The sequence below is a fragment of the Geospiza fortis genome, unplaced genomic scaffold, assembly GCF_000277835.1.
Source record: "Geospiza fortis unplaced genomic scaffold, GeoFor_1.0 scaffold40, whole genome shotgun sequence".
Classification (NCBI taxonomy): Eukaryota; Metazoa; Chordata; class Aves; order Passeriformes; family Thraupidae; genus Geospiza; species Geospiza fortis.
In genome coordinates, this window is record NW_005054297.1 from 3,863,451 (window position 1) to 3,884,018 (window position 20,568).

At 36.5% G+C, this 20,568-nt stretch overlaps 1 protein-coding gene across 1 annotated transcript in view; it reads right to left on the reverse strand.

Moving 5' to 3' along the window:
* KCNIP4 (potassium voltage-gated channel interacting protein 4) overlaps window positions 1–20,568 on the reverse strand; it is a 344,665-nt gene that overhangs the window by 283,712 nt on the left and 40,385 nt on the right. The window lies entirely within an intron of this gene.

Sequence of the window (20,568 nt, forward strand, 5' to 3'; positions counted from 1 at the left end):
CCCTCCCGCGAGGAGCGGGCGGGCAGGTGGCAGCCGGCCGGGGCACGGCACCGCTCCCTTCCCGCGGTGCTGGGCGGAGGCGAGCCCGGCCGAGGGCAGAGCCCGGCCGAGGGCAGAGCTGAGCCCCGCCCGGGCCGAGGGGCCGGTCCTGGCCGTGCCTGGCCGGCGGGAGTGTATCCGAGGCGTGCGCGGGCGGGGCTCCCTCACCTGCACTCTCTCTGCACGTCGGCCTCGGGCCCCGTAGCCTGCTCGAAGGTGATGCAAACGCCAGGGCACTGCACACCTGTACAGCGGGAAGAAGGAAGCAGAAACCCCGCAGGTACCTCTGTGCGGGAGCTGCTGCCCCTGCTTCCCAGCCCCCTGACCTGCAGCAGCTGGGAAACGGGCTCTGGCACAGTTAGCATTCTGTGGTTAGAATGTCTCCAAGAAAGTCTCATCAGGAAGCTACCTGTACTCCTTACTATTCCATTATAAATTCATTGTTTCCAACTTGCTGAGAAGGATTTCTTATTAATAAAATTATCTGCTGTAGTCTACATCCATGACCACAGAACCCAAAGAATATGTTTTCATTTCCCTTGGAGTACTTCCCTCATAGAGAACAGCTCTATTGCATTAGAGGGTGATGCAATATGTAATGCCTAATACAGTTAAAAAAAGAAAAAAAGAAAAGACAACCCATTAAGGAAAAGCTTAACAGAAGAAAATCATCAGCTGATCTAATTTTATGACAGCACTGACCATAAAACATTTTGGCGAATGCCTTTAAAAGATTACAATAAACACAAATGCACATCTTCAAGCTATTGTCTATATTATGCAGTGAGCAGAGATAAATACATTATAGACACAATACATCAAAGCATTATCAAAGTTGCAGTTAGATGACACAGTTTCTGTGTCTGCTATCTGAAACACAAGCATGCTGTCTTATGCTTCCAGTGAAGCTACACAGATAATGGAAAGAACCAAAATGAAATAGCTCACAGAAGCCCCCAGGTTACTCCAATACAGGGATTAGTCTGAGAAGGATGTGGGTAAATTCCAGTATTTCATGTTTGCGCTACTTCCTACTCATCTTAAGCAGGAACTAATTTCTTGGCACATTTTTTTCTGAAAAGACACAATACAGTTTAACCAAAGAAAACCATCCAAAAAAAGACCCCCAAACCCAAAAAACCTCTCACAAAAACCTAAAAACAAACCAACCAACCAACCAACCAACCAACCAACCAACCAACCAACCAACAAAACCCCCAAACCCAATATCCCTCCAACAAAACCCATCAAATTCTGAGGTACTGGAGATGCCAGTGTGCCTTACAAATTTCTGACATCCTCTGGTCTCCAAAAGGAAAACTCCTTAAATACCTCGTAGAGGGGAAGAGATACCAAAAGCACAAGCCCCTGTCTATTCTTTAGAAGAGGATTGAAGAGACCAGTGCAAATGGTTCTGAGCTGGAGTCCTTGGCCTTTTCAATCCTTTGACATCACCAATTGTTTTATAGAATTTTCACTGGCAGTGTTACTTCAAAATAAGGAACTGAAAATAACTGAAGCCTAAACAATTGAAATATTGGTTTTCTAAAGCCATAAGCATGAATCATCAACACCATGTGTTGCTCTTCCTCCACCCAAAAAACCCCTCCCATAAAGCTGTACCAGTTCTGAAACTGTTTGACACTGTTTCCTAAGCCTTTATGTTTCAATACAGCAATAACAGTAATTGCTACCTAAGGAAGATTTCATGAAAGATTTTTGACTAGTTTCACCAAGATATTTTTTTTAACAATCAGTGCAGTATTTTGATAGAATTGGATCTAAATCTATCTCCCAATATTTCCCTGGTCAGCAGGTAAGAGAGAGCAGATCAGAGAAAAGGGGGCAGGAAAGTTAGAATAGAAAACTGTAATATAGCCACCGTGGTACTTTTGAAAAATATAGTAAAATAATATGAAGGACAGTTGGACAATATCAACTTCTATATATTGGTAATATATCTTTTTCATCTTTTTTTAACTGACGGGACACACTAAAGTCCCCAGACAGAGCCAGTCGCTTTGCACTGAGGTTAAAAAATACTTTTTATATTGACAAGCTAGGTCCATCCCTAATAATTTATAATCCATAGAGCTGAACTAAAGCCCTCTGAAAAAAGATCCTCTTATGGCCAGAAGAGTCTGCATCAGTTCTTAGAAATTCTGACTTTGGAACCAGGTACTTAGAAAAAACACTATTTAAGTAAAATGGAGGAAGAATAAAACACATGCATACATAAAAGAAGTTCTTTTCAGGCATTAGGGAAAAAAAATGGAAGGAAAAAGTAAAAGGAAAAAGTAAACTAGATTTTCAAATAATTTCACCAAGTCCAGCTCAAGGGCTCCTAGAATAACATAAAATACAAAATTACTTTGTTTTGAAGTGCTTGGCAAGAATGAAATGACTAGGAAGGAAACATATGCAGTTTTTGTAAAAGACTGTCAACAGCTGCAGTCAAGCTTAAAAGCAAAATGTAAACATTTCCCTGAATGTACAAAGCATACTCTAGTGCAGTCAGGACAAATTAATTGATAATTATAAAATATTTTCTTCCTGTGAGGATTTCTACACAAAGCTACAAGACAAATCTTAAAAATCTTTGTCACCACGGCAAGAAAGCAATGCAAAACCAAATATGTATGAAATTAAATTCTATTCAGTCCAAAGATGAAATTCCACATGCATTTTTATAACTTGAATTTGGGTCTCAGCATCACAGGTCCATGTTCCAGGCCCATCTGTTGTCAACTGAAGCGCAACCTAACCATCCTTAGAGGAGGGTGCACACTGATAAAGCTTTAGTTTAACACTACGAAAGAAAAAACTACACCAATATTGTTGTTGAGAGATGGTCATTATTGGCAGGTATGTATCAGTATTGCTTTACTTCTTCCTGTGTAGGAACAGTATTTCACTATTAAAAAAAACCTAAACAAAACCAAAAGAGAAATACACTAACAGCAACATGAAAATACATTCTAAAATAATTAAAGAAAATCAATGATTTTTAGATTGCTTACATTGCTGGGATAATGTGGATGACTCTTCTTTCAAAAAAGAAAAAAATAGAAACCCCAAAAGCATTGCATGTCTCAGAACTGACCACTGTAACAGACTGGTATAAAATGGTGAATTAGCTAGCATTATAGTTATATTTTGAGAGAGAAAAAGTTACTAAATACCAATTTTATTTAATAAAAAAGATAGAAAAAACATCTCTTAAAACATTCCAAAAGAAATTAAATGTGGCTCTTCTCATATTAAGTAACAATGGCAAAGACTCAAATGCCGAAAGAACATATAAGAGTTTAGGGAGAGAAAAATAAAAGCCATTACAAATATTTGATCAGAAGAAACCCATAGAATAAGGATGACAGTGCATGCCAAACATAAATTTGCTAGTCTGGGAATAAAATCTCCAGCAGAAGCTGAAGTGACATATACAGAGCAGAAGCTGATTGGCTTCTTGCAGGCAATTTGCCTTGTAAACCTCTTTCATTTCTACACAATCCTCTGACTTAAACAGAATTTTCTCCTGAACTAGCCCTTGCTATTGACTGAAAGCAAATTGAAATCTTACAACAAAAATCAACTGAATTAAATGCTTCAACCTCATCAGAAAGTGTGACCACAGGAAGTTATCCAGGAGCACAGAAAACCTGTAGAGAGTTTTCTCGATGTTGACTCCTGAGGCTTGTAAGAGCTTTTTTTTTCTTAATGCAAATACTGAATTCAATAACTGGATTTTTTTTTAATCAAGGGATTATTAACCTTTTTATTTCAAACAACAGTGATATTTACAACCTAAGCACATGGCAAGCAATAACAGATGGGCAGAAACAAACAGATGGGAGAGCACAAGGTAACAGCAAGATGTTTACGATAGAGCATAATAAACAGCTGCCACAAGGAGATGACCATCATCAGATCTCTCTTCAGTTGCTCCTTGCCTGTCATAAAAGTAAGGGTTCTCTTAAATCACAGTCCCTACTGTATTTATTTTAATAGCTCTTCTGTGGACTTATGCTTCTTGACTTGACAGTATTGTGCACTGAGGTGTCCCAAGTTCGCCATCATTATTCAAGCGGAGGCAGCAAGATGAGAGTCATTCATCAAAGAAGTCACTGGAAACCGCAGAAGTAATTCCAAATTATTCATGATGTCCATGAAAGTATCAGCTACCACTTTTAGCCACAGCCAGTGAATAGCAACAAAAATTCTCTTGCACGTCATTTGCTCAAATTTAGTCTTGGATATTAACACAGACCAGAGATGGTTATATGATAGAAGATGAGCTGGGGAAGCAGAGATGCAGGCATATGTTCCCTTCCTAACTGATTAGCAGTAACACGCTAGCTAAATTTACTTAGATTAAAATGGTTATTGTTCTTTGTTGTCTGTCCTAAATGTTATAGTGACAACAAGGAACACAAAACTGTTTCTTGCTCCATGCATTCCATATTAAAATGTATGTCTACATGGGATGTGGATATGATCTGGTTCTGTCTTATAGCAACAATAACTTCCACAGAGCCCAGGACAGAGAGCAAGTGGATTGCCAATGTCCCTGGTTATGATTACAGATTTATTTACATTCTTTAATTTTTTTAAACTCTTCATAGCAGAATTAAAACCTTCCTATTAGCCCAACTCTTACTTATCCAAACGGCATGCAATGTTTTTAAATGTGGAAGACAAAATAGTAAGAAATCTTTATCCTGGCCTATGCTACTGAAAATTAATAGAGTCTTCCTCCTATTGTTTTTAGTCTTTAATTTCTCCTGAAAGCTTGCTAAGAATAATATCTTCAAACAGCTCTGTTGCTGTGTTTAAAATAGGACTACAGAGAAATGACTGCTACTTCACACTGTTTGCATAATATCAACAAATTATACATGTGCTCTATTCTGATAGCTAATACCTGCATAAAATAAATTACTTTCATTGCTGTTATAGTCCCAGACTCTATAGGTTCAAACTGAATTTTCTAATACATTTATGTAAACTAATAAAACACGTTGGCTTAGCCCACCAGAATCTTTGACCAGTATACCAGAAATACTTAAACCATTTGTCTCTATTATTCCCACCTCCCCTGAGCTAGCTGCTCTCAGAATGCCTTTTTTTACCTACTCAGTGTCCTTGAAGCTTACCCCAAGGATTCATTTTCACACAACACTCTAAGATGATACTGCAGACAGTCAACCAGGAGCTACAGCTGCCTCAACCTCCCCCACGGTCCACACTTGCCTAATTAAATATTCATCACTCCCAAAAGCTGCAGTGTCAAACATGAGCAACTTCCCAGCCTGACCTCCTACAGCCAGCCCGTGCTTTGTGCTGGAGAATAAACAAGACTGGGATTTACCTGCTGGAATATAAAATGGCATAATGCAGTTTTCATGTTGCACATTAACTTCTGTGCATGCACTGAAAAATTCTCACTGCAGAAGCCAGAGTACTAACTTTTAATGTTCAATATATATTGAATACCTGTATGCAAAGTTGCAGGGCAGTGTTATCAATAAAATATTATCTTCCTTATAATACAGATCCTGTTTTGTATGTATGGTCATACCTTTCAACTTAAAAATACATTATTTCTGAGCGTACTCAAATAAAAAAAATGATTGAGGCATACTAACATCAAGTACATGAAGGTGGTTTGCTTTGGTTTTGTTTTTTTTTTGGTGGCTTTGGATTCTTATCTTAGTTCCATTTACAGAAAAGTTGGAGGTTGCCTCCAAGAGAAAAGAGAAAAGTTCTTATAACTCATTTAATTGTATCAGACTTTGCACATATTTGTATCTATACTTAATGGAAGAGAAATCTGAACAGAAAAAAAACAGAAGGAATCATCTTTCCTGTTACAGAAACCATAGCTGTAATAGTCTATAAGTTCCATAAATCTTTGAGATTTGATATAACTAAAACATATCCATATCATGTCCATACAAAATAAAAACAGTGTAACGGTTGTGTTTTGACCCCAAAACCTACATTAACCTGTTAAAGACAGAAGTATCATAAATTAGCTGCAAACCAGACAATAATGGGTATGCAGCATTCTTAAGACAATAGAATAAGCATTGCACCAAATCAGCCATGAGAATTCTGTAAGTACAATAACTACTACAGCTTAGGCCAGTAAGGAAATATATTCTGAGGAAGCTTGTTTTCACTGCATATATATACTTATGTATGTACATATACTTACCTGAAATATGTGTATGTATATATATATATATATATGGTTCTAAAAAGGTAGACTTCATAGCTTCAATAACTATCTGCTGCAACTCATTGCAATTTATATCCCCCTAGGATTTCCCATAAATGGTCAAAACCCAGATTTCTTCTTCTAAGTCAAGGGTTTCCCCATAGTTTTCAAGCATTTTCTTTCCCCTTTTATGCCAGTTATGGCTTGATGCTCTAATTAAAATGCTTAAAAATTTAAGATTGAAAAGTACATATCCTTAAGTTTTCACATCCTTAATCTGGCATGAATTGCAATGTATTTGAGTGAATATACTGCAGCTACTACCTCAGGGAGGAGAAAGAGAGAAGAGAGATACCAAAGTACAAACATTTCTTCAAAGCCTACATCTTAGTTGAAGCAATTTTGCAACAGTTCTCCTTCATCCAAAATTTGATTCTGTTAATTATTAAATATGAAGTACCAGTGTTGAGAGCAAGTTAAATTACCACACTGCTAGGTCTGGGGTCTGTTTTCCCTCCTGGCAGGGTCCTGCAGATTTTGAGAAGAAAAACACTTTATCAGCATTCCTGTGGAATCCTTCAGTAATGCTCTGTAGGGAATATCACCAGTTACCAGTCTACTCCAGATTTTCCAGAAGAGTTGTCATTGTAATAAGGACCCCTAGATCTTTTTCCCACATAATACAGCTGATGAGCTGTCACACAAAGTATATAAAATTTTACTCTGACATAGAGGAAAAGCATTTTAAATAGACTTAAAATTGATCTGATCATATCTATGGTTTGATAAATCTGGGCTGAACCTTGCTCATGAGTAATAAGAAAGGTTTATATGCACTCAAAACTCTACCACTCTAAACTACATATTAATTTTTCTGCTCTGCACTCTTACTTTCATTATAGGAAAAAAAATTGGAAAAATCGTTTTATTATCATTTCCAGGCAACTGGAAATTCATCTAGGCTTCATGATACAGATTAAGCCTGAAGAAGCTACCCACTGTTTGCTTCAAGCAGGAAATGGTCATCAGGAATATGAATCACAGGGTATTACACCCATTTAGCACTGCTGCACCTGGAAACATCGGAGTCTGTGTTGGGGCCCTGAAGTTGCACACTACATACAGTGGGTAGATTTTTCAGGCTTTATTCAATATCTATTTGGTATCATTTATTTCCCTACCTTCTACCACATATTCTTCTGCAACCATAGAGCCATTTCTCTGACAAGTATGGCCACAGCTACCTGTGGCTTTGGGCAAACCTCCCTCATCTGCCCTTTTCATATCACTTTAAATCAGCCCCTAGGAACCAGTGATGAAAAGATGCAAAGTCAAAGTAAATCTTCAAGATTAAAAGCAGGAATACAGAGCAACCAGGGAATTCAATCTCACATGTGACCCCAAGGCATCAGTGAAAGACAATTTTTGGCTCCCAGGTGGGAACACTTACTTAGTGGTAAGGCAGGTAGCTGGGAGCACGTGCATGAGACCTCAGGAAACTGTAGAAACTGAGTATGAAATCATTGCAATGTCCTAGCTACAACACCATAAGATGTGATCAAATAAAGGCCTTAAGCATAAACACAAACTGTTTTTCAGTTCTATAGCCTAAAGAAGTGAAGCAGTGTGATTAGGAACTCAGCTACTATAAAGTTATAAGTCAGTGACAATGATAATAACCTGTATATGGTCAATAACCCGTATAACCTGTATATGGCCTAAGGGAGTGAAGCAGTTTGATCAGGAACTGAGCTACTATAAAGTTACAAGTCAGTGACAATGGTAATAACCTGTATATGGTCAAGGTGAGTAAAGAATAACTTCATCAATTGCCTGTAAATAAATATCTTTCTCTGAAGCCTAGAACAAGATAAGTAAAAGGCTAGTAACGAGACTCCAAACTCTACAGATCAGTACAAAGAATAATAATTTTGATATTTGACATTATATAATCAACACCGATAGTCAGGAATATAAAGATACAGAGGAATACCCCTGTTTGTATCTCTCACTGTGAGAAGAAATATTACTAGAATAAGAAAACATCTGTATACTAGAAGAACAATGGTAAACTTTTACCTTTATATGGGGGATATGAATACTACTTCTATTTAAGCCCTGCAGAAATCTCCTAGTTCATATCATCTGGTCTGTGCCTCAATATAGACCTTCAGTCACCAAACAGAAATGCTTTATATTACAGAAATTATGACATCAAACTTTTTCCCATCAGAACAGGACAGCTATCTTTACTGTAGGAAGTGTATTAAAAATGGAAGAGATAAGCTCTTCAGTGGGAAAAAAAAAAGCTATTACAGTTATATTATGTCCAAAGAATGAGACTGAGGGGAGAGGGGAAAAACCCCACGAAAACTCCCAATCATCCCTCACAATATCCAATATACAGCTAACTTGTCAGGTGTAAGCATCTTAATTGCAAAGATGCCCTTAGCAATTTTGTTCAAGTATTTATGGTATGTCATACAGTTTTCAATCCTTTCTATTAGGTAACTCTCAACCTCCAGTTCCTTTTGATTTAATAATCTAATTTTATCCTACATTATTTTACCTTATCATTATCTAGACTCCTTCACATGATGTCTTCAGAGATAACTTAGATAGGTCACATTTTAATACCTTATCTCTTTGGTTTTCCACCCAATGAAAGAACAAAATAAAAGATTAAAATGCATGGGTAGTAGACGTTTTAACGTGTTGATTTTTCTTGAAGGCAAAACATTAATCTGAAACCAACCACAGGATTTCCTCACTATTTTAGTAGATACTGCTTTGGCTTCTTTGGAATACTTCATCTTTCAAGGTAAAAAACCACCAGGGGGAAAAAGCCATGAGTGGTTTGTGTGACTGCTCTATAAAAGTAGAATAGTATCAATATGAGGACAGCTTATTTCAAAATGTCCTACAGTCTCAGGGAAGATTACAATACTATATAGGGGAGGATGATATGCAAGCCAAATTTTTCCTGAATGTCTCTAGTCATTAAGTTGTAACACTATGATATCTCATATCCATATGAGCTGTTGAAATTACTGCAATAATTTTTTAAAATTTTATTTACACTACTAATATTTTAAATAAGCTAAGAATAAGTTCATGGCTTTGTAAACATATGGATCAGGTTAAGCATATTCCCTCTCTTGTCCATAGTAAGATTTCATGCATAAAACTTTCTCTTACTGTATGAATCTGCTTGCAGTTTACTTTCCTGCCTGTGACTTTTCAACAAAAGTTGGTCTCATGGTCATCATTTAAGAGCAATGCCAACTTCTGAACTTGCTCAGCAGTGTGAGAACAATTTCCCAGAACTTCACCCATTATGAACTTACAGTTCATACAGGTCACCAAAATGCACATACTTGCCCACAGACAAAAAGTAAATCAATATTCACTTTAAATCATGCAAGACATTGCTATGACTGAAGTAGTTAAGGTATGTGAATGGGGAAAAACAGACAGTTTTTGTATCAATCCTTAGTTCTTAAAGGTAAACTATTGGGCTGGGCTTTTCCTCTGCCTCATCCTGAACCTCCTGTTCTGATTTTTTTTTTCCAGAACGTGAACTTTCTGAACCATTCTCATCCGTTGCAACACAGAACTACTTTACTTCTGTGGACAAGTCCAGACCCCATTTGTTTCTCCAAAGAGGAGTTAAAAAAACCTACCTTTCCCAGTTCCTTTACTAGATAATCTAGTGCATAGCTATTACCATCTGATATCAAAAATAAAATAAAATAAAAAAATCTGGTCTGCCAGGAGCAATTTCTTTTCCTTTTCCAGCGGTGCTTTATTTAAAAAGAAGGTGATCAAATTTTAATGATCTTCTTTTGTTAGCTTAAACCAAGTGCAAAAATTCCTCCTGCCACTTCCCTTGGGTTTGAAGGGTATCATTTTAAACACCACAAAGATTTTGGTGGTGAAAATTCAGATACTGAGTTTTTAAAAAGAAATTATAAAAGTTGTAACAAAAATGTTACAGAAAACAAAAGTGTAAACAATTAAATCATTAATGCCAAGACATTTTTCCAGCAAAAAATATAAGGACCCTTTAGAAAGCAACATTGAACCTTTGGTGTTTTTCTAGCAATTTTATTTTGTTCTACATACTAAAGACATCCTCTGTTCTGCACTTAAGGCTGGGGAGGAAGGTCAAAGCCAAACATGACTATGACTTCTTGTAAACGTGCAGAATCTGAGAACTCTAATTCTAACAACAAAGACTTCTAACAAAACCCAGGATTGCAGGATCCATATTGAAGAACAGATGATTTTTAAAACAGCTGGGACTGTGTGAGTGAGGCTGGTAAGAAAAACAACCTTGAAATAATTTGCCTAGAAATATACTTATGCTATCAGAAAGTGCATATCAGGAAAATGCTTTAAATTTCAATTAAATTGCAGTGGATATCCCCTGCAAAAATTAAAAAAAAAAAAAAAGACAACATTTTTCTGAATCTCAGAGACAAAACAATAGTCACCCTAGAAAATAAATTTTGGCCTACCAAAAATTTCATGGCTCAGACTCCTTGGCAAAACTAATTTTTATTGTCATTCTTGCAATTTGAATGTCCCATCAAACCTTTATTTCCTACATTTATCCATACAATAGACAGATTTTTCCTTCTATTTTGGGTTTTAAATAGATTCCCATATTTTAAAATTGTAATAACAAGATGCATTAAAAGGATTAGATGCCCCATCATTTTGAAGAGGAGACCAAATAATATTTTCTGCTTTTTTTTTTCCTTTTTCTTTTTGATAACTCAGTGGGCAAGTTTAGTGGTAGAGTTTAATGGTACAGCGATGTGCCAAAATCAATAATAATTTAAAAAAAGGTTGTAGTAGAGCTGTGTAAAGAAGTGGCTTATAGAATAAAAAACACGACAATTTTTAGGGGGGTTTGTGGTTTGGATATTTTTTTCTTTACTTGCAGGAGAAGATCCAGTAATATTAGACTGTAGTGAAATCCAACTAACCAGGAAACATGATGATGTGTAAATTTTCTAAATTCGAGGACTAAGTGTCAGAGATTCATGGTTACACTGAGAACAGAACTGTCAATGAGAAAAGCATGGCTGGGACAAGCACTTAGCAGAGCTTCGGAAATGTCCATTTTCTCCGGCAAATGTTTTAAGTGCCATCACAACACAATTCCACTTCTGATTACAAAATATTAGTCTTTACTGTGCTATTTGCTGTTTAAAAGACAATTAGCTCCAAATGAGCTTCTGAAGGTCTGAAGTCCTGTTTGTTTGCAGTTGTAATCTTGACTCACAACCACAAACCACTGCTGGCATGGTCACTGGCTCTGAGACACAGAACCAAAATGCTTGCTGATGTCTCATGCAGAAGCTTCTGGGGAAAAAAACCAAACAAAATCCCCAGCCTAAGAGCAACAGCAAACAAACAAAAAAAAAAAAAAACTCTGCTTATGCTGTAACTGGAGAGGATTATTTCCCCCAAGATCCAAACAATTATTAGACCACCAGCTTCACAACCGTTTGTACATACAAGTAGAAACTGAAGGAGTGAGATGCATAGATAGAAATCCTGACATTTTAATCCAGGAAAGTTAAACTGGAAACAGAGAGCTGAAAAAGGACTTCCTGGGATATCCACTCTCATTTGTGACTAAGATGACCTGGACATCTTAATCCAAACAATTTGTGTAGCTTGTTCAAACCAATTTGCTATTAATGTCATCCTTGCTGATGAATTTAGGTAAAGCACTTCCTACCTCTCCCTCTCCCAGCCCTGCCCATCACTACTTCCAAGTTCAGCCCCAGACCTGTATTGGAAGGAAGACAGGAGGAGACCATCCTTCTCTGCACTTCTCCCCATTCAGGTTTTGATATGAATTCTGTGGGCAGAAATGAAAGCAGTGAGATCTGCAGCAAACAAAATTAATACTTTATCAATGGTATAGGGCTGTATTCTGCTGTATGAGACAACTGCATCAGTTTTTCTTCCCCCTTCCACCTCTTTCAAGAGGGTTTTAACTTAAAGTTGCACATTAAGAAAACAAAAGACTATATAAGAGAAGAGACAGTTTCCCAATACATGACAGTATGGTCACAAGCTACTGGAGCAGAGTATCATAACCGACAGTATATCAGGAGTGACCCCAGAATTACTTCCCGAGCTTGTTATGTAAGTAATCATGCCAGCTTCAAAAGAAGAGATCTGAAGTTCAGGGAAAACATCATTTATTGAAATTGTATAAAATGGATATGCAAAAATTACTGAGAACTTTTAATTTACCTTTCCAGATATCAAAGCTGGAGGTAGGGAGAAGCAAACAACAAAAAACTCAGCAGGATTTACAAACTGTGACCAATCCAGAAATGAAATTTCAAGTCTTAGGAGACAGCCATAAAGTCACAGAAGTGCTCATTTCAACCTAGACTAGTTGTAGCATTTAAAAATTTGGTGCAAAGAAGAATAAGAAGTGCATCAAACATTAAAAGAGAGGATTGCTTTGAAAGAAACACTTATCTCAATTCTTATTGTGTTTTATCTTATTCAATGCAGCCTGTGGAGAAGAAAGGACACTCATGCTGTTTAAAGTATTCCTACTTGAAATTCATTTTTCTAACCTGCAATAATTACAATTTTATTTCAGCATGTAGTTTAACAAATCTTATGTGTATTTCCAAAATTGAGGAGAATATGAAAACTAAGCAAGAAAGCTGATGTGTAAGCTTTGTGAAATTACATTTCAGCCTGTGATAAAAGTAAGGAGTAGCCAGAAGATGGCAACTGGAGACACAATGGACACAGACTCCTAAGCCAAGTCTCGGAACACAATGCTAAAAGAAACAGCTGATCAAAAGAGAAGACAAAGAGATAAATATTCATTCAATAATTAGCTTAATATTGAAGGTCCATGACTTTTTTTCCAGAGCATTCAAAGCTAGAATCCTATTTGAGATTTCTTTTTAATGAATGTGTCATAGTTCACAGTTTATATCAACTCAGCTAGATCATCTATTCCCTCAGGATCCTATTCCTACTGAGAACAACAGATGCCTTCAGTATTCAACCTTGCTCTTTTATGTTTGTGTCTCTCATAGTGCAAATATTCCCACATTTCAGGGGAAGTATATAAAGCCAGAAAATGAAATAATGTCCCAAGAGACATTCTGAGTATTAAACTCAGAGTAAAATACTACAATAAAATATTTAACAGCTGAAGGGTTCCAAAATTCCAATTTGGTAGAGCCACAGGGACTTGCTATCTGTCCTTAATTAACTGTCCTGTTACTCTTCCCCAGAGCTGCTACACGGTAGGAAAAACCTGTAAGCTGATAACCTACCAAAGTATTATTTTATTGGTCACTGTAAGTAAAAACAAGTATCAACAGGTTCCCAAGAAACATCTGACAAAGTACTTCATTCCGATATAACAATCCCCTTTATAAATTCCATATGTTCTTAAATTCACATTGCATTTTTATTCATCATTCCATCTGAGTTTGATATTACTTTCTACCTCTGTAAGATATCACAACAGAAATTTACTGTGAGCTACTGAAATTTACTGACAATCTGATCCATCCTATCTACTCACCAACTTTCCACTTAGCACCAGCTTAATCTCCTACTCCAGCACTTCTTCAACATTGCAGACTTCCCTCAGTTTCCCTGAATGCTCTCCAGCATACTGAACCTTGATTTTCAGTTCTCACCATGTAAGCACTTTACTGTCTCTCCACAAGAAATACTCTGAGCTTTCCAGAATATTTTGTTCACAGGTAACACGTATCCTGGTGCATTCTATTACTCTCTGATGTATGCATTGGGGTTTTGGTAGCGGCCAAAAATGTGTTGGTAATTTGATAATCTACCTTGATCACTTTCATAAAACACTAAAGAATACACATTTGGTAGAGTAAAGCAATGCCATGTGCTTAAGAACATGGGCACAATTAACAGACTACTCCCCCTGTCTATTGCTATACATAGAAGATCTGTGTAGGCCCCTGCAGCATCTGGATGGAAGAAGCAGAAGGATGTGCCTTCTGAATACAAGTTTCATTAGGAATTAGAATGATCAAAACCTCTGTTCGTGCACTGATTAGAGACCTAAAACAAGATTAGAAAGAGAAGCTCACAGGGAAACAGTGTTTCAATTCCTTCAAAACATCCAGGAATTTATTAGTAAAAAGAGAAACAAAGTAGCTTAAAACAAATACGACCTTCCACAAACCTTAACGTGATCAGATGTCAAAGATTAGTTCTTGAATCAGCACAGGTATTTATGCATTATCAGTGCTCTCTGCAAACTTCTTTCCCTCTGGGGAATTTTCTGATAGAAATATTAAGTTCAGAGATAATTTTTACCTCCATCCTTGCTTTGACATTTACAACACTTTAGAAATGCTTTTCCTCTTCAAGGATATTTTCATCTATTAAAGAATATTTATGAGTGCATCTTCAAAGAAAACCACTGGAATAAGAATTCAAGAAAAAAAAAAAAAGAATGAAGATTTGCATTTGCAACTGTTACTACACTAACTCCTAGCAAGACAAAAAGTGACACCTAAAAACTTAGGTTTAAAAGGTACAAGTGCACAAATTACATTCTCTTATCTGTTCAGTGCTTCTGCTTCAATGTCTCTTACAGAAGTACACCTAGAGAACACATAAAAAGCTTAAGATGGTACTACAATTTCAGTGGCAGGAAAGTAACCTACAAAGCAACTAAACTGAAGGAGGGTGGCCAGCAGGTCTCCCCCTGTACTTTGCTCTTGTAGTAGCACTTACAATTCTAGTGTCTTTAACATAAGAAGGGCATGGAACTGCTGGAGCAAGTCCAGAGGAGGACCATGGATTTGGTAAGAGGACTGGAGCACCTCCCCTATGATGACAGGCTGTGAAGGTTTGGGCTGTTCATCCTGGAGAAGACTGTGTGGAGACCTCATAAAAACCTTCCAGCATCTGAATAGACCTGCAGGGAAGCCAGAGAGGGACTCTTCATCAGGAACCACAGTGACAGGACAGGGAGTAATGGGCACAAATTGAAAGAGAAGAAGTTTAGGTTTACAGTGAGACACTGGAACAGGTTGCCCAGGGAAGTTGTGGATGCCCCAACCCTGGCATTGTGCAAAGCCAGGTTGGATAAGGCCTTGAGCAACCTGCTCTGGTGGGAGGTGTCCCTGTCCATGGTGAAGGCGGGATGGGACTAGATGATCTCTAAGTAGACTTTGTGAAGCAAAGCTACTATGCACAAGCCTCAAAACTGATTGGAAAGCTTTATAAATGTGGCCTTTGGATCCAAATTCCTTTGGATCACTAGCATTCACTTCCAGAGTAAAACTGTACTTTAAAAATGCTAAAGTCAATAAAGAGTTCACACCCTGGAAGTCAGGGCAGCACCTGAAATTTTGTTTTACAGGGGACACACAACACGCAAACTCCCAAGCCTCAGAAACCAGATGGATAATCTGATGAAGTATCCAAAAATTTTACCTCATTTACTCTCGGTCTTGTTACAAAAATGCCTGTTATCACTGATACACTTGCTGTGGGGCTCCAAGGTGTTAGCTGCACCTCTTTGTCCCAAACAAGAAAACAGTAAGCACTAATGGGACGGGTTTATGTTTTCAAGAGTAGGGAGAGTATTATTTAAAAAACAGAGCCCAATCTTGACATCATTAGCAGTACCATAGTGCACTTCCTTTTTTTCCCTCCAAAAAATAATTGCACCAAAAAAAACCTACTTTCCATGCAAGACTGCACTCATTAGAAGTTTGGGCAGGAAAATCATGCTCCTAAAAACACCATCTGTTTGTAAATGCACAAACCTGCTTCAAAACATTCAGGAATTTCAGATGTTCAGATTTTTGTTTAAAAACTGTTAAAATCCAGTAAATGCTGGATTGTAGACTTGTAGATATTTATGTAAGGGTTTAAGAATTGCACAAAAAACATTTATTTTGAAAGTTTTAATGAGAAGTTTTGTAGAGAGTAGCAGGACAAATACATGAATTACTAAACCAGAAGTCACATTTATCTAACTGTTCCTAGTGAAGCTTGGAAGCCAATGGGGTCTCAAAAGAGCATTTTTGGCTTACTTACTTAGCTTATGCTTGAACGATGGCAACATTTGTATCACAAAACTCAGCAGCTTTCTGAACAGTTGGTGTACTGACATTTTAATGCCAACGCCAAGAACACCATTTCCAGCAATGATATTTCTAGGGAAATTGTTACAATTTCCCGCATTCAGAGGCAGGTACAATCAGTTGTTTCCCAAGCAACTTAAAGAATCAACTTCTCAGCCAAAATAAAATTGAAAAAGTGGTTGATTATTAAAGCCTTTGTCACAGACCTCTACTGAATAATAATTCAGAACAGTCTTTACTACAGCTCAGAAGGCAACGGTATTTTTAATCAAACAAGACTGTGACATCATCAAATTAAAACAGCATTAAATATCACGTAATTTTAATTATGACATTCTTTATTTACCAACATCAAAACTACGCTGCCCCCAAAGAAAGGTGAGTTCTTACTATCTTTATTTACATATTTGCTTAATAATATTTGAATTTAAGAAATTGCTGAAATGTCCTCAGTATTTAGAAAATGTATTGAGCTTTCATTTTGATAAACTGCATTTCTTTAAGTCTTGCAGTCATAAATCTGTAATTGTTCCAAGTACTTTCATGCACTAAAAGGCTTTGATTTCTCCTATCTAGCACAACTATTTCCTTTGCAACAATCAGAAACCCATTAAATATTTTGCAAGTATAATGGCTTCTAATAAAAAAAAAATCACAGAAATGGAAAAACATACAGGACTCAGACACTGAAGAAAAAGGTATTTGAGGAAACTCATATATTTAATAATGATTTTCTTGTATTTTTATTCAGGATGGAGTGGCCTACTCATATCAAAATCAATTTTCCAATAAAGTCAAACTGTGGACAGTCCCACTAAGGCCAGCTACAATGAGAGTTTCACCCCATTTATTACTGGGAGAGCTGAAATAGTTTATTGGGGGTTACAGAAGGCAAGAAGCTGAACAATTTCTGCCAGTTTTGAGTAAAGATCTATGACCCTTATTCATTAAAGTTTCTGTGTATGTTCCAGGGCACTATGTATTTTTCAATCATAAACACAGGGATAATTAACCAGTCTGAAGAACTTATGTTTGGGAAGAGTCCAAACAGAAAAACAGGACTTGAGAGAAGGCAAATAAGCACATTAGACTGAGTAAATTAAGATGTTTTGTGTGATCAAATGAGGGGTAAAATCCATGTTGTAAAACTGTAAGACCTTTGCTGTCCCAACTAGCCAAGCAGCCAGTATTCCCAAATTGTTTTCATGCCATTGTCTGTATCAATTATTACAAGTATTTGACCTATGAACTATATTTAACAAATATTATGCTCTCTGTGGCATCACAAGACATTTTATAGACAGCCAAATAAAGCCAAGGTAAGAAACACTTACTGAAACCACAGAAACACTCCTGCATTTTAGAATGGGAGAACTTCAGATAGAATCATATATATCTATATGTATATCTATCTCCATCTCAGAGACTGATGAGTAATAAAAATAAAGAATTAGTTCTCAGGGTATCACTCCTGTCCCAAGAGAAAGGAGTTCATATGAAAAGTATTTTTCATAATTTTTCAGCAAATTAGTTTTATGGCTCTAAAAATCTGTCCATATGAGAGTTTACAAGATTTTACTCAAATACAATTTCTCTTTTAGTAAGAAAAAAACCTCCACAGTTCAAACAATAAGGATAACATATCGGAAGATTTGGCTTCTTGGGTGATTCCTGTTCTTTAAATGTTTTTTCTTTTCTTTTGCAAGGCAGAGGTATGACTAGATGACTTTAAAGGTTAGACTTTGAATTCTCCTGGCTGTACCAGTCAGAATCAGGAAAAGTAACTTCATCTATAATTTAGTATTTACTCTTCATTTTTATGCGTCTATATTCCACAATATTTGCATTTCAAAGGCCAAGTCTCAAATTCCTAGATCATCAAAAATCCAAGTATTGGTAGAGGTGATTTTGGTCCCACACAAGCTTTAGTCAACATACACACAGCAACACAACTTGTGTAGCTGTCATGTAAATAACCTAGAATTAACTTCTCTTATGACAGCAAAGTTAAATTGTTTACAAATTAACTTATTTCCCAATATATAAAAATTAAGAAGGTAAATTTCTAATGGTGGCCTTAGTTTCTGAGAATACAATTTGAGAGAAATGAGTTGCCCATAAAACATTCTATTATTAACAAAACCAAAACACCGTTTGACTTTACCACTACACAATTAACTTTAAACGAGAATGCATATTTTTGCACACAATTTCAGCAAAGACACAGCTTTTAAGAAAATATGGCTTGGGTAATAAGTGTCACTCACCATCAGAGGTAGAGACTGTGACAAGCTCCAGAAAAGGGCACTGCTAAAGGCTTTTATTACTTTTTATGTACCATCACCCAACAGTTGTTACAGAAATTGAATTACCATTTGAAAGGTCATTTATCCAAATTATTCAGTGCTACAAAAGGAATCTAACGAGCAAACAATTTAGATAAGGAATCCTACTGATCTAGTACCCCAAGTTGCCTGCAATTTGTCAACTGGATTCAACTTTTACACGTAAGTGTTCATTATCTGCAGAAAAAATAACTAAAACATGTAAATACCATAGGAAAAAGAAAAAAATTTGAAAGGTAAATACCGTACACTGCACTATACTTTGGTTCCTCCCTCATATTTGGACAAATAATTTTTTCACTTCAAGTATATGTGTTTATATGTATATTTCTCTATGTACACAGAGACATAAAAATACTCTTAACAAATATTATTTTAATAACTGACCTGGTTATCAAGGCATGTCTGCCCATAGCAAATATATTCTCTGCACATGCACAGAAGTAGTTTAAATTTATCTTTTGAGTCCTCAAGATCTCATCCTTCACCTAATTTCTCACTGAAAAAGCTACAAGTGTGGAACATTCTATGACACACCATCAGTCTGGGACCAAAGTCTACCAATTTTGACCAAGGTAGATGGGCCATCTCCTTTGGTGCTTAACACAGAAAAGGAACATATAGAAATATTTCATGCCAGCACAGGGGAAAACCCCAGGGCAGGGTTTTATTGAGCTCAGCAATAATCCCTCACCAGGAAGGGCACAGTGAACGCTTTGAGCAGGATGTTAGAGGAGATGACCACCAAAAATCTTTTCCAGCCTAAATCATGTGCAGGGTTTTGGATGCTGATGAAGTAGCAAGAGGCAACAACATCAGCTAATTGCCCAGGCAGCACAGGGAAATCCAAGTACAGCATGTCATCTCTTGTCATTTTCTTCCTAGTAATTTCTTTTCTGTCATTAATACAAACAATAACTTACAGATCAGTTTCCTGATCTGTAAATGCAAGTGAAGTTCATTTCTCTCGAGGGTTATCATATGTTCACATTCAAGCACATTCTTAAGTGAACAGAAGAAAGCAAGTCCTAAATCTGAGGAACTGGCCATATTTGCAATGACATAATTTACTCTGACACTCTGTTGGTCAAAATAAGCTGAATATCTAAAGCAAGTCAAGTTTGGTTTTCAAGAAGACTTAAAATCACTTTTACAGTAAACTAAGTGTAAATCACAGTCTTCCTTTTACAAGAACTTTCAAAATAATTGAAAATAAAAAATGTTAAAGCATAAGCGTTTAAGTCTTAATTAGCAAACTCAAGGTAGCTGGATATGGCATCTGTTTTACTGGAGAAAATGCTGGAAAGAAAGCATTGACTAAAATCCAAATAATTTTAACAAAGCCTACTCTTCACATAGAAGTGAAGATACTTATCCATGGAATTTTTTTTCTGGCATTCTCAATATTAAAACACAAACACGAAATTATCAGTGATGCTAAGGAGTCAGGAAAAAACTGTAGTACAGTGATAATTATTCTCAAAAAGAGCCATACTTACTAGTAAATTCTGAAGAGTATATTTAGGGAGATACAAAGAAGCTGTATTTGTTTACACATCATTGACAGCATATTCTAATTTAGTAACAAATAATTTGTTAAGAGGAATATTGTAATGTACAAAAGGTATTGGCAAAATATTAGACAAAGAAATGGCTGTTTTCAAAACCAGGCATTCAGTACTTCAACATGCAACGTTAAATATGTTCCTATATTTTAGCTGTATTTATATCTAAAAGATAAAGGTTTCTGCCAAGATCAGGAAACAACCTCAGAGACATTTCTGGATCAAAACCAATTTTTAATTTTACCCAAAAATGC